The 13,457-nt window shown below is 42.6% G+C and overlaps 1 protein-coding gene across 3 annotated transcripts in view; it reads right to left on the reverse strand.

Annotated features, from left to right (window-relative positions):
- Window positions 1-13,457, reverse strand: part of LOC126354008 (tonsoku-like protein) — a 277,353-nt gene that overhangs the window by 72,304 nt on the left and 191,592 nt on the right. The gene's annotated exons all lie outside the window — the stretch shown is intronic.

A 13,457-nucleotide genomic window follows, 5' to 3' on the forward strand; every position in this document is an offset into this window, starting at 1 on the left:
AAGTGCATTATCATTGACATCTGATGTAGAACACAAACAAAAATGTAAGCCTACTTGTGCTGATAACACAAACACTACTTTGCTTACACTAAAAAAGGAAAAAAAAAATATGTTACTTAAGGAAAAAAAATTCTACAGGCCTCCAAAAAGAAACAAGCCGGAGTGTGGAAAGCGCAAACCAGTGACAGGAGTTTAATATTGGAGCATTTGTAACGAGATGTGGTTACGACCAGAGCGTGGAAGATCACAGCCCATTGCTAGCCGCTAGAGAGCACACGTAGATGTCACGTGAATAGAGAGCCAGCAGCAGCATGCATCAATCGTACAACGCTGCCAGTCGTATTGCAAACAGTGACATGGAGGGGTCAACAGAAGAGCAAAGGAGTGTTGATCATTTTCTGACAGTGGCAGAGTAGGAGGAACGGACATTCCTCGGCGAATGCCACAAGTGTACAGCAAACACTGCATGTCCCTTGCAAGGGTCAAGGTGCGGCACAAGCACTTCAGGGAAGGACGGGTGCAATTAGCTGGTGGTGCAAGGTCTGGAGCACCACACTGAGTGACAGTGAAAGCCATAACCACGATGGTCGGATTGAGCATCTCACCCGTGAGGTCATTCTGCTCCACGACAATGCAAAGCCTCATACGGCCAACAAAGTTGCGGCACTCCTGCAGAAATTCAAATGGGATGTTCTTGGCCATCCTCCACACAGTCTGGACATCTCTCCGTGTGATTATGCCATTTTTGGTCTCCTTAAAAAGGCTCTGAGGGGCAAACGATTCAACTCGGATGATGACGTCCAGCTGTACGTACGGAGCTGGTTAACATCGCAGCCCTGGGAATTTTATGAGACAGCCATTCACCACCTTGTGTCACAGTGGGACAGCCAGGGTCAACGCGTCTAACATAGAGGTACTGGTTTCTGTAATTATGTCTCCGCCTCATTTCTTTTTCAATGCCCCTTATACCTTATAGTTACATACTGTGCACAATTACATCAAACAATATGCCTGACAGGTGTGAAATATTCGTGATGATTATAAATGATGTTTATCTAGAGAAAACCTATGAGTGTGTGTCTATATATATACATTACATATTATGAAACCTTACAATGCTAAATGGAATGAGAACAACTTTCTCTTTAGAACACATGTAAATATAATCATAAGACAATTTCTTCTATCAGTGCAATGTCACTTGTCTCAGTGACACTTCCGGGTCACAGTAAGAAAAAAAGAAACTACTGCTGGCCAGAGGAAAGACTCTAAATATAGGTCTCTTGTTACCTCTAAACCCATACTTAGACAGATCTGTGGAATGCACTGACTATGTACATTGAATAATACCATGCAGGGACAAATAGCAGATGGACAGAATGTTAAACGCACTGATAACTTTGCTGTTGAGTGGCTTTAAGCCCTACGAACTCACACTCACAATCACAATCTCTCTCTCTCTCTCTCTCTCTCTCTCTCTCTCTCTCTCTCTCTCTCTCTCTCTCTCTCTCACACACACACACACACACACACACACACACAAAATTTGTTATGAATAGGGACCTGGAAAACTCACATTTGCAATGAATGTGAAAAGAGATGAGAATTGTGCCTGAAAATTCTAAAATGAAAAATTATCTAATAAGTGCTATTTCATATGGAATTCCTTCCAGATTAACTATTTTATCAAATCTGCCCTACATAAGATGCACACAACAAAATGCAACATAGAACTCAGCTGTGGGACCCAGCGTCTTAGTACAAAGAAACATGTATGCCTGTCTGCTAGTTAAAGTTCAAAATCTGTATACTTTGCATACTGTAATATGGCAGTTTTAGATGGCGGGGTTTTGGTCTGTAGTTGTGTCAAATATTGGTAGAGGTCAGGCCTGAAATACCTCATTTACCACACTGCAAATGTCCAACAAGCAATTACAAAGTAGCATTTATTAAATCCTTTTTGCTGTGCCTTGCCCACTGTTCTATTTCCTTGTTTTGAAATAAATGAAGGGACTAATCTCAGTCAGTCACAAGAGTTCGATTATGGTCCTCACAACACCAGAAGGGATTCGTGATCGCCATCACCATGTCACTGTATTTACATCATTATGAGTTTTGCTAGGCAGGTCAGATACCAGTTTCCTGATAGGAAGTTATTTGACACAAATGTCATCTTGAAATCAGCTGGTTTGCTTTCTGATCCAGTCAGCAAATAAATATTAGAGGCAGACAACTTCAAACACAGTTCAACATAAACATCACTGAACAAAAAACCACTCCATCCTGATAAACAGAATTTTTTTTTATAAACAAGACAAAACTTGAATAAGCAAGTGTGTCAGTTGTGCATTTACATGAGAGCAAATACTGACCAATTGTGAAATTGGAAATCTGGAAGAAATGATATTGGAATGTTTGTATGACCAATGAGGAGTGGCGATGTAGATTTATGAAATTTGGTTTTTGGAGCTCCCCATGCACGAATAGTGACACACTGTGTCAGTTTTGCTTACACAGAACATGAGTGTAGGCTGGCTGCCCTGTGTGACGTGGGTGGGACTTATTTTCCCAGACCACTCCTCTCCACTTTAGCAGCCTTAACTCTAGTTCGTTTGCACTTGCAGCCAACAGCCAGTTTATAGTGTCCACACTCTAAACTATAACAACTGGGAAACAAGACCTGTCAACACAGTATTTGGACCATACTGGAAGTCTTCCTCCAACATGCAAATAGGTACTTCTGGGTTATATTTCTATGACAAGTACCTAGTCGGTTCTATCTCTGGAACTGTCAAGTATGGGTGCACAGCTAAGAGTTGCCATATAAGGTCAAAATGAATATTCTGCAGATTTTGTAAGTATTGAAAAGAGAGAGAATTAAGAAACTGTTCATCGGTGGGAAAAATGCTACTACTTCTCAACAGAAACAATCATTTGTTGAAAGCTTAAAACACAGCTGAGGAAAGACAATTATCAGAGATCATTTCAGAAGAAAATTGTTAAAACTTTAGCAAAAGCAAATATTCCAGTCAAAAAGCAGTCCAAACAACACTTTTTTTTTAAAAAAAAGTCACTTTCAAATGACTAAGACTTAGACTTCAGGCACAATGTTTGCCAAACTATTAAGTTTATATGTCTAATCCCTTACAAAATAATAATAATAATAATAATGATTTAGATGTGAAATTCACCAAAAATGTATGTTATATTTCCATGTCACTAGTTATGAACAATACAGTGTGCAAGGTGGAATGAAATATGTTTCCATTATACAATGGTGTTGTTAACACAGATTTAGACCTCACAACATACTGACATATGTTGTCAACTACGGTGTTGTGTAAAAATTCAAAGTTAATTGGTCAAGTGTTTTCCAAGATTTTTGGGAACAAGTTCAAACAATGACTTGTATAATAGTACAGATTATAGATTTTGTACCTCTGCCTGTTCATTAAGGATGTTGTCTGGGTGTTTCCCGATGCGGTGCAATCTCTGTTTCTTCAAAGATATTCAATAATCTAACTTTTTCTGTTTTGTGAAGAATGGTGATGATCTTAGTGATTTCAATAGTGGCGCTAAAGACTGATAGATTGGATTACCTAACATTAACATGCTGTCTATTTCTCATTTGGAAATTTCTCCTTGTTTGATACATTATATTAGGTTATTATAAATGTGGAAGGAATGTAATGAAATGGAATGTAAGTAATTTAGGAAGAAAGGCGACCACTCAACAAATAGTACAAGTGTTGAGTAGTTAACAGCCACACAAGGAAGAATGAAAACTTGCTAGCTATCAGACCAATTACTAACAAAGAGATACAGGGGCTGGCCAGTACTTACCTCAGCTCAGTACAGCCGATAAAAACACAAAAAATTACCGAAAATTTAAGTTTCTAGCTTTCGGAATAAATGTTCCTTCATCAGGGAGGAGAGAGGGGAAAGAAAGGGAAGAAGCTATCAGACCAATTACTAACAAAGAGATACAGGGGCTGGCCAGTACTTACCTCAGCTCAGTACAGCCGATAGAAACACAAAAAATAACCGAAAATTTAAGTTCCTAGCTTTCGGAATAAATGTTCCTTCATCAGGGAGGAGAGAGGGGAAAGAAAGGGAAGAAGGGAAAGTGGATTTAGTTACTCACAACCCAGGTTATGAAGCAACAGGGAAAGGAAAACAGGGAGAGTAGCAAGGATGGAGGCATGGTTGTCAGAGGGAAGCCAAAGATATTCTACTGTAGGTACTGTGCCAGCTTCAAACCAAAGAGGATGCATACAGAAGTAAAGAGGTGTATAGTATAAAGATGTAGGATGAGAAGACGCACGAATGGCTAAAGAGGAAAGGGAAACAGGAGAAGACTGAAAAGTTAATGGGAGTGAGGTTGTTTAACGTAGGTTCAGTCCAGGGGGATGGCGGGATGAAAGGATGTGCTGGAGTGCAAGTTCCCATCTCTGCAGTTCAGAAGGACTGGTGTTGGGTGGGAGAAGCCAAATGGCACATACGGTGTAGCAGGTTCCTAGGTCCCTAAAATTATGCTGGAGGGCATGCTCCGCTACTGGGTATTGAACATCTCCTAGGCGGACAGTTCGTCTGTGTCCGTTCATGCGCTCAGCCAGTTTAGTTGTCATACCAATGTAAAAGGCTGTGCAGTGCAGGCATGTCAGCTGATAAATGACGTGTAGTTTCACACGTGGCCCTGCCTCGAATTGTGTATGTTTTACCAGTAGCGGGGCTGGAGTAGGTGGTTGTGGGGGGATGCATAGGGCAGGTTTTGCAGCGGGGTCAGTTACAGGGGTAGGAACTGCTGGGTAGAGAAGGTAGTCTGGGAATATTGTAGGGTTTAACAAGGATGTTACGGAGGTTAGGGGGACGACGAAAGGCAACTCTGGGTGGTGTGGGGAGAATTTTGTCAAGGGATGATCTCATTTCAGGTGTTGACTTGAGAAAGTCATATCCATGGCGGAGTAATTTATTGATGTATTCGAGGCCAGGATAATATTGGGTGACAAGGGGGATGCTTCTGTGTGGTCTGAGGGTAGGAATATTGTTGTTGGACGGGGAGGAATGTATTGCTCGGGAGATCTGTTTGTGGACAAGGTCTGCAGGATAGTTGCGAGAGAGGAAAGCACTGGTCAGGTTATTGGTGTAATTGTTGAGGGATTCGTCACTGGAGCAGATACCTTTGCCACGAATACCTAGGCTGTAGGGAAGGGAGCGTTTGATGTGGAATGGATGGCAGCTATAAAAGTGAAGGTACTGTTGTTTGTTGGTGGGTTTGATATGGACAGAGGTGTGGATGTGAGCTTCAACAAGATGAAGGTCAACATCCAGGAAGGTGGCTTGGGTTTTGGAGAAGGACCAGGTGAAATTCAGATTCTACCTACAGTAGAATATCTTTGGCTTCCCTCTGACAACCATGCCTCCATCCTTGCTACCCTCCCTGTTGCTTCATAACCTGGGTTGTGAGTAACTAAATCCACTTTCCCTTCTTCCCTTTCTTTCCCGTCTCTCCTCCCTGATAAAGGAACATTTATTCCGAAAGCTAGGAACTTAAATTTTCGGTTATTTTTTGTGTTTCTTTCGGCTGTACTGAGCTGAGGTAAGTACTGGCCAGCCCCTCTATCTCTTTGTTAGTAATTGTTTTACATCTTTATATGAGATTTTCCATTAATTAGCTATCAGACCAATCATTTAATGAGCAAGTGTGTCTCTTCCCCCACTCCCCTGCCTCCAACTCAACTGCAACACCTCTATCTCTGTGCAGCTACACTGTGCCAACACACAGCACCGGGACTGCAGTTTGGTAGGTGGACTCATTGAGAGGCTGTGTTTACTGGGGTGGATCAAGGGAGAAAGAGGCAGAATGTGGGAGAACGGTTTGAGGAGGGGTAGCTGGCACTCGGTGGGAGACAACAGGTGAGTGAAGTAAGAATGTTGGAGGCACAGGCAGCAAGTGCACAGGATAGGAATGACATATGGGTACTAGAGCCAGTGAGTCTGTGAGGCGCACAATGACGATGATGTGAAGGTGCACATTATCAAGACTATTTTCAACCAGGATACCATAATGAGAGTACTTAGCAATTTCCAAAAAACTTTAAACATAATTTCAAACCTTCTCTAAACTTCTTCTCATGTAAATTCTCAAAGCCAAATATTTAACACATTAACTACCTTGTGAAGTAATCAAGAGCTTTTAAACAACCTGGGACTTAATTATGTATACTGACCTACCTGAGATGCATATTTCTGATCTGTTGAATTTATCTGTGGGTATTTACTGTGTTCTTGAGTCTTTTCTGTATTGCACTGCCTGTTCTGCATCCTATTTGAAGTGTTAGTGATGGCCGTGGTCAGCCGTCTTCAGGCTGCTGCCTCGGAGTGTAGCGGCAGCGGGGAGTCTGGTGCATCGCAAGGTACACCCCAGGTGTTACATGCTTCACCCACTGTCCCTGCTGTCGAGACATCTTTGTGGGTACCGGGTGCGGTTGGGCCACCCTCTCCCCAAGGGGAGTGAAGGGTTCAGCGGCGTTCGCGGCGCACGAGGCGGAGGGGCAATGTGGAGGCTGCCCGTGTGGCATCGCCCGCTCTGCCTGTGAGTGGACATGTGGCCGCTCCTTCAGCAAGGTCCGAGCAGGCACACGGGGGGAGGGGTTTATTAGTTATTGGGAGCTCCAACGTTAGGCGGCTGATGGAGCTCCTTAGGCAAATAGCGGAAAGGTCGGGGAAGAAGGCCAGTGTTCACTCAGTCTGCTTGCCGGGGGGTCTCATCCGAGATGTGGAGGAGGCCCTACCGACGGCGATAAAGAGCACTGGGTGCACCCGACTGCAAACTGTTGCTCATATCGGCACCAATGACTCCTGCCGTCTGGGTTCAGAGGTCATCCTCAGTTCGTACAGGCGGTTGGCGGAGTTGGTGATGGCGGAAAGCCTCGCTCGCGGGGTGGAATCAGAGCTAACTATTTGTAGTATCGTTCACAGAACCGATCGCGGTCCTCTGGTTTGGAGCCGAGTGGAAGGCTTAAACCAGAGGCTCAGACGATTCTGCGGAGAGCTGGGGTGCAAATTTCTCGACCTCCGCTATTGGGTGGAGAAATGTAGGGTCCCCCTGAATAGGTCAGGCGCGCACTACACGCCGGAAGCGGCTACGAGGGTAGCGGAGTACGTGTGGAGTGCACATGGGGTTTTTTTAGGTTAGAGAATTCCCTCCCTAGGCCCGACAAGACGCCTCCTGAGATGCGGCAAGACAGGAGTAGGCAAAATAAAAAAAGGGAATAACAATATTAATGTGCTAATAGTAAACTGCAGGAGCGTCTATAGAAAGGTCCCAGAACTGCTCTCATTAATAAACGGTCACAACGCCCATATAGTACTAGGAACAGAAAGTTGGCTGAAACCAGACGTAAACAGTAATGAAATCCTAAACTCTGATTGGAATGTATACCGCAGAGATAGGCTGGACAGTGAAGGGGGAGGCGTGTTTATAGCGATAAGAAGTGCAATAGTATCGAAGGAAATTGACGGAGATTCGAATTGTGAAATGATTTGGGTGAAGGTCACGGTTAAAGCAGGCTCAGACATGGTAATTGGATGTCTCTATAGGCCCCCGGGCTCAGCAGCTGTTGTGGCTCAGCACCTGAAGAATAATTTGGAAAATATTTCAAGTAGATTTCCCCACCATGTTATAGTTCTGGGTGGAGATTTTAATTTGCCGGATATAGACTGGGAGACTCAAACGTTCATAACGGGTGGCAGGGACAAAGAATCCATTGAAATATGTTTAAGTGCTTTATCTGAAAACTACTTTGAGCAGTTAAACAGAAAACCGACTCGTGGCGATAACATATTAGACCTTCTGGTGACAAACAGACCCGAACTATTTGAATCAGTTAATGCAGAACAGGGAATCAGCGATCATAAAGCGGTTACTGCATCGATGATTTCAGCCGTAAATAGAAATATTAAAAAAGGTAGGAAGATTTTCCTGTTTAGCAAAAGTGACAAAAAGCAGATTTCAGAGTACCTGACGGCTCAACACAAAAGTTTTGTCTCAAGTGCAGATAGTGTTGAGGATCAGTGGACAAAGTTCAAAACCATGGTACAATATGCGTTAGATGAGTATGTGCCAAGCAAGATCGTAAGAGATGGGAAAGAGCCACCGTGGTACAACAACCGAGTTAGAAAACTGCTGCGGAAGCAAAGGGAACTTCACAGCAAACATAAACATAGCCAAAGCCTTGCAGACAAACAAAAATTACAAGAAGCGAAATGTAGTGTGAGGAGGACTATGCGAGAGGCTTTCAATGAATTCGAAAGTAAAGTTGTATGTACTGACTTGGCAGAAAATCCTAAGAAATTTTGGTCCTATGTCAAAGCGGTAGGTGGATCAAAACAAAATGTCCAGACACTCTGTGACCAAAATGGTACTGAAACAGAGGATGACAGACTAAAGGCCGAAATACTAAATGTCTTCTTCCAAAGCTGTTTCACAGAGGAAGACTGCACTGTGCTTCCTTCTCTAGATTGTCGCACAGTTGACAAAATGGTAGATATCGAAGTAGACGACAGAGGGATGGAGAAACAATTAAAATCGCTCAAAAGAGGAAAGGCCGCTGGTCCTGATGGGATACCAGTTCGATTTTACACAGAGTACGCGAAGGAACTTGCCCCCCTTCTTGCAGCGGTGTACCGTAGGTCTCTAGAAGAGCGAAGCGTTCCAAAGGATTGGAAAAGGGCACAGGTTATCCCCGTTTTCAAGAAGGGACGTCGAACAGATGTGCAGAACTATAGACCTATATCTCTAACGTCGATCAGTTGTAGAATTTTGGAACACGTATTATGTTCGAGTATAATGTCTTCTCTGGAGACTAGAAATCTACTCTGTAGGAATCAGCATGGGTTTCGAAAAAGATGGTCGTGTGAAACCCAGCTCGCGCTATTCGTCCACGAGACTCAGAGGGCCTTAGACACGGGTTCACAGGTAGATGCCGTGTTTCTTGACTTCCGCAAGGCGTTTGACACAGTTCCCCACAGTCATTTAATGAACAAAGTAAGAGCATACGGACTATCTGATCAATTGTGTGATTGGATTGAGGAGTTCCTAGATAACAGAACGCAGCATGTCATTCTCAATGGAGAGAAGTCTTCCAAAGTAAGAGTGATTTCAGGTGTGCCGCAGGGGAGTGTCATAGGACCGTTGCTATTCACAATATACATAAATGACCTGGTGGATGACATCGGAAGTTCACTGAGGCTTTTTGCAGATGATGCTGTGGTGTATCGAGAGGTTGCAACAATGGAAAATTGTACTGAAATGCAGGAGGATCTGCAACGAATTGACACATGGTGCACGGAATGGCAATTGAATCTCAATGTAGAGAAGTGTAATGTGATGCGAATACATAGAAAGATAGGTCCCTTATCATTTAGCTACAAAATAGCAGGTCAGCAACTGGAAGCAGTTAATTCCATAAATTATCTGGGAGTACGCATTAGGAGTGATTTAAAATGGAATGATCATATAAAGTTGATCGTCGGTAAAGCAGATGCCAGACTGAGATTCATTGGAAGAATCCTAAGGAAATGCAATCCGACAAGAAAGGAAGTAGGTTACAGTACGCTTGTTCGCCCAATGCTTGAATACTGCTCAGCAGTGTGGGATCCGCACCAGGTAGGGTTGATAGAAGAGATAGAGAAGATCCAACGGAGAGCAGCGCGCTTCGTTACAGGATCATTTAGTAATTGCGAACGCGTTACGGAGATGATAGGTAAACTCCAGTGGAAGACTCTGCAGGAGAGACGCTCAGTAGCTCGGTACGGGCTTTTGTTAAAGTTTCGAGAACATACCTACACCGAAGAGTCAAGCAGTACATTGCTCCCTCCTACGTATATCTCGCGAAGAGACCATGAGGATAAAATCAGAGAGATTAGAGCCCACACAGAAGCATACCGACAATCCTTCTTTCCACGTACAATACGAGACTGGAATAGAAGGGAGAACCGATAGAGGTACTAAGGGTACCCTCCGCCACACACCGTCAGGTGGCTTGCGGAGTATGGATGTAGATGTAGATATGTATTTTTTTGAATAAATATCTCTATCACATGGGTACATAACAATTCTCCACTGCTATTTGTTTTATTGTATTTATCTCCAGTGTGCAGTTCTGTTTGATTATGGGTGTTCTGTTCAGTCTGTGGAGCATGAGTAAGAAGCTTGCTTGTCAATGGGTGGTATATCCTTTATTTTAATTTGTAGCTGTTTTATGAGTATCAATCACACATTATGTCATCAACTTAGCAGTACTGGCATACAAGTTTGCTTTTTTTTTTTTTTTTACGAATGAGAAGAAATTGTTCTCCAAGTTGTTCAAGAATATATTGGCTAAGAGGCCACTAACTGATGATCCCACTGGCATTTCTTTGTGTTAGGAATAAAGTTCTTTGCTAATAAAAAGTAATTTTGTGCTGTTATGGTCTTGAGTATGGTTCCTATTTTTGTATGTGTGAGTGAGTGAGAGTGAGAGAGAGAGAGAGAGAGAGAGAGAGAGAGAGAGAGAGAGAGAGAGAGAGAGAGAGAGAGAGAGAGAGGGGGGGGGGGGGCAGAGAGGGAGGGGGGAAGAGGGTGAGAGGGAAAGGGGGAAAGAGGGAGGGAGGGAGGTAGGTTGATGGGCGGGGGAGAGAGAGAGGGAGGGAGAGAGAGAGAGAGAGAGAGAGAGAGAACGCATTTTTGCCTTGTTGTTTAAAGTCCTGGTGTGATGATGCAGTTTCTTTCTTCTATTGGAATGCAGTGGATAGTATGATAAAAGAAAACAGTCAAAATTGATATATAAAATGAAAAACTGAGCAACAAATTGTCAAAACAAAAGTGAATTGGTTTAATAGGTTGGTGAGTCAAAAAGTGAGCTAAGTAGTTAGGTAATCACACTCCAGCCGCCACTCGTGACACATCAGCAGAGTCACAAGTTATATAGTTAGTTTTTCTGTGTGCTTTTACAGTTTAACTCACAAATTAGTAGCAGCAGTGTGGATAATGTGTGTGTAAATGCTAGACGAGCTGGCCGCAGTCCGCCAACAGCTGGAAAAGGTGTTGACTGCGTTCAGCAGTCTGAAGGCTGCTGCCTCAGGGTGTAGTGGTGGCAGAGAATTTGGATCATAGCATGGGACACCTATATTGTCACTGGTTTCACCCTTTGGCCCTGCTACCAAAGACTTTACAGCATATCTTACTCGTAGGATCCACACTCACCACAGGGTGAGTGGCGGGTTGTTACACTACTGCGTTACTTTATGTGAAGAGTCAATGTGGGGATGGCCATATGGCCTCGGCCTTTCACCCTGTAAGTGGACAGGTGGGCACTCCTTCAGCAGGATCCAAGCTGGCACATAGGGGGAGGTGTTTACTAGTTACTGGGCTCTCATGTTGGCACTAATGACCCTCTGACTTGTTCTGAGGCACCCTCAGTTCATACAGGCGACTGGCAAGAGTGGTGAAGGCTGCTAGCCACATTCACTGGGTGCAAACAGAGTTCACAATCTGTAGCACCATATCCTGAACTGATTGGAGTCCTTTGGTTTTGTAGCTAGTCTCTTTAGTAGTCTTGTTGCAAACTTCTACACATTCCTTTAATAAATGCAGTCTCTGGTTTGCCTTCCACTCAAAATAACCTACTTGACAGGTCTAGTTTAAGTTGTTCATAATTGTAAATCCTAAGTATTTAGTTGAATTGACAGCCTTTAGATTTGTGTGATTTATCATGTATCTGGAAATTTAACGGATTTCTTTTAGAACTGATGTGAGTAATCCGACACTCTCCCTTATTTAGAGCCAATTGTTACTTTCTCCACCATTCTGATATCCTGTCTAAACAATTTTGCAGTTCGTTTTGATCTTATGCTAGGTTTACTATATGGTAAATGACAGCATCATCTGCAAACAATCTAAGAAAGATTCACTGGATGTCTCCTAAATTGTTTCTGGAGATTATGAACAGCAGATAGCTTGCAACACTTCCTTGGAGACCACCAGATATTCCTTCTGTTTTACTTGGTGACTTACCACTGATTACTGTGAATTGTGATTTTCCAATAGCAAATTATGAATCTAGTCGCACAACTGAGACAACACTGCATAGGCACACAATTTGATTTGAAGTCTCTTTTGAGGAACGGTGTCAAATCCTCCTTGAAATCTAGAAATATGGAATAAATTTGAGATCCCTGCTGATAGCACTCCACTCCATGTGAATAACAAACCGGTTGTGTTTCACAAGAATGACATTTTCTGAATCCATGCTATGTGTCAATAAACAATTTTCTTTGATGTTGTTCATAATGTTCAAACTCAGTATGTGTTCCAAAATTCTATTGTGAATCAATGTCAGAGACACTAGTCTGTAATCCATCAGATTACTACTATTCCCTTTCTTGAGTATTGGCATGACCTGCGCAACTATCCCAGTCTTTCGGTACAGACCTTCTGTAGAGTGAGCAGTTGCATGTGACTGCTAAGTATGGAGCTATTTCGTCAGTGTACTCTGAAAGAAACCTAACTGAAATACAATCTGGACTGGAACACTTGCCTTTATTATGTGATTTAATCTGTTTCGCTATACCGAGGATATCTGCTTCTAAGTTAGTGGCACTGTTATTGACAATATTACCATTGCTACTGTGCAGCAAAGATACTGGCTGTGTCTTGCCGCTGGTGTAGTTTACATACCACTAGAATCTCTTTGGATTCGCTGCCAGATTTTGAAACAGAGCTTTGTTGCAGAAGGTATTAAAAGCATCTCACACTGAAGACTGTGCTAAGTTTCAAACTTCAGTAAAACGTCACCAGTTTCGAAATTTTGTGTTCTTTTCAATTTAGTATGGTTTTGTCATTGCTTTTGCAACAGTGTTCTGGCCTATTTTGTGTACCTTGGTGGATTAGTACCATCTTTGATTAATTTATTTGGTATACATCTGTCATTTTCTTTGAATTTAAGTCACGTCTGATGCTTACATGGTTAGAATTGAAAGAGTGGAGACTGTCTCTTAGGAATGTGTCACACGAAATTTTGTCTGCTTTCTTAAATGGATATATTTTGTATTTATTTTTAGTGGATTTGGATGTTTGGGTGTTCAGTTTCACTACAATGACACTGTAGTCGCTAATATCTGTATCCGTCACAATGCTTCCTATTTGCTCAGGATTATTTGTTGCTAAGAGGTCAAGTATGTTTTTGCAACCATTTACAAGGCAAGAGGGCTTCTGAACTAATTGTTAAAATAATTTTCAGAAAAAGCATTTAGTACGATTTCAGACAATGTTTTATGCCTACCACTGACTTTAAACATGTATTTTCGCCAACACATCAAAGGCAGATATAAGTGACCATCAACTATAATTGTACGAGTGGGGTATTACTGAAAATGAGATTCAAGTTTTCTTTGAACTGTACAGCAACTGTGTC

This window comes from Schistocerca gregaria, chromosome 3 (genome assembly GCF_023897955.1).
Source record: "Schistocerca gregaria isolate iqSchGreg1 chromosome 3, iqSchGreg1.2, whole genome shotgun sequence".
Lineage (NCBI taxonomy): Eukaryota > Metazoa > Arthropoda > Insecta > Orthoptera > Acrididae > Schistocerca > Schistocerca gregaria.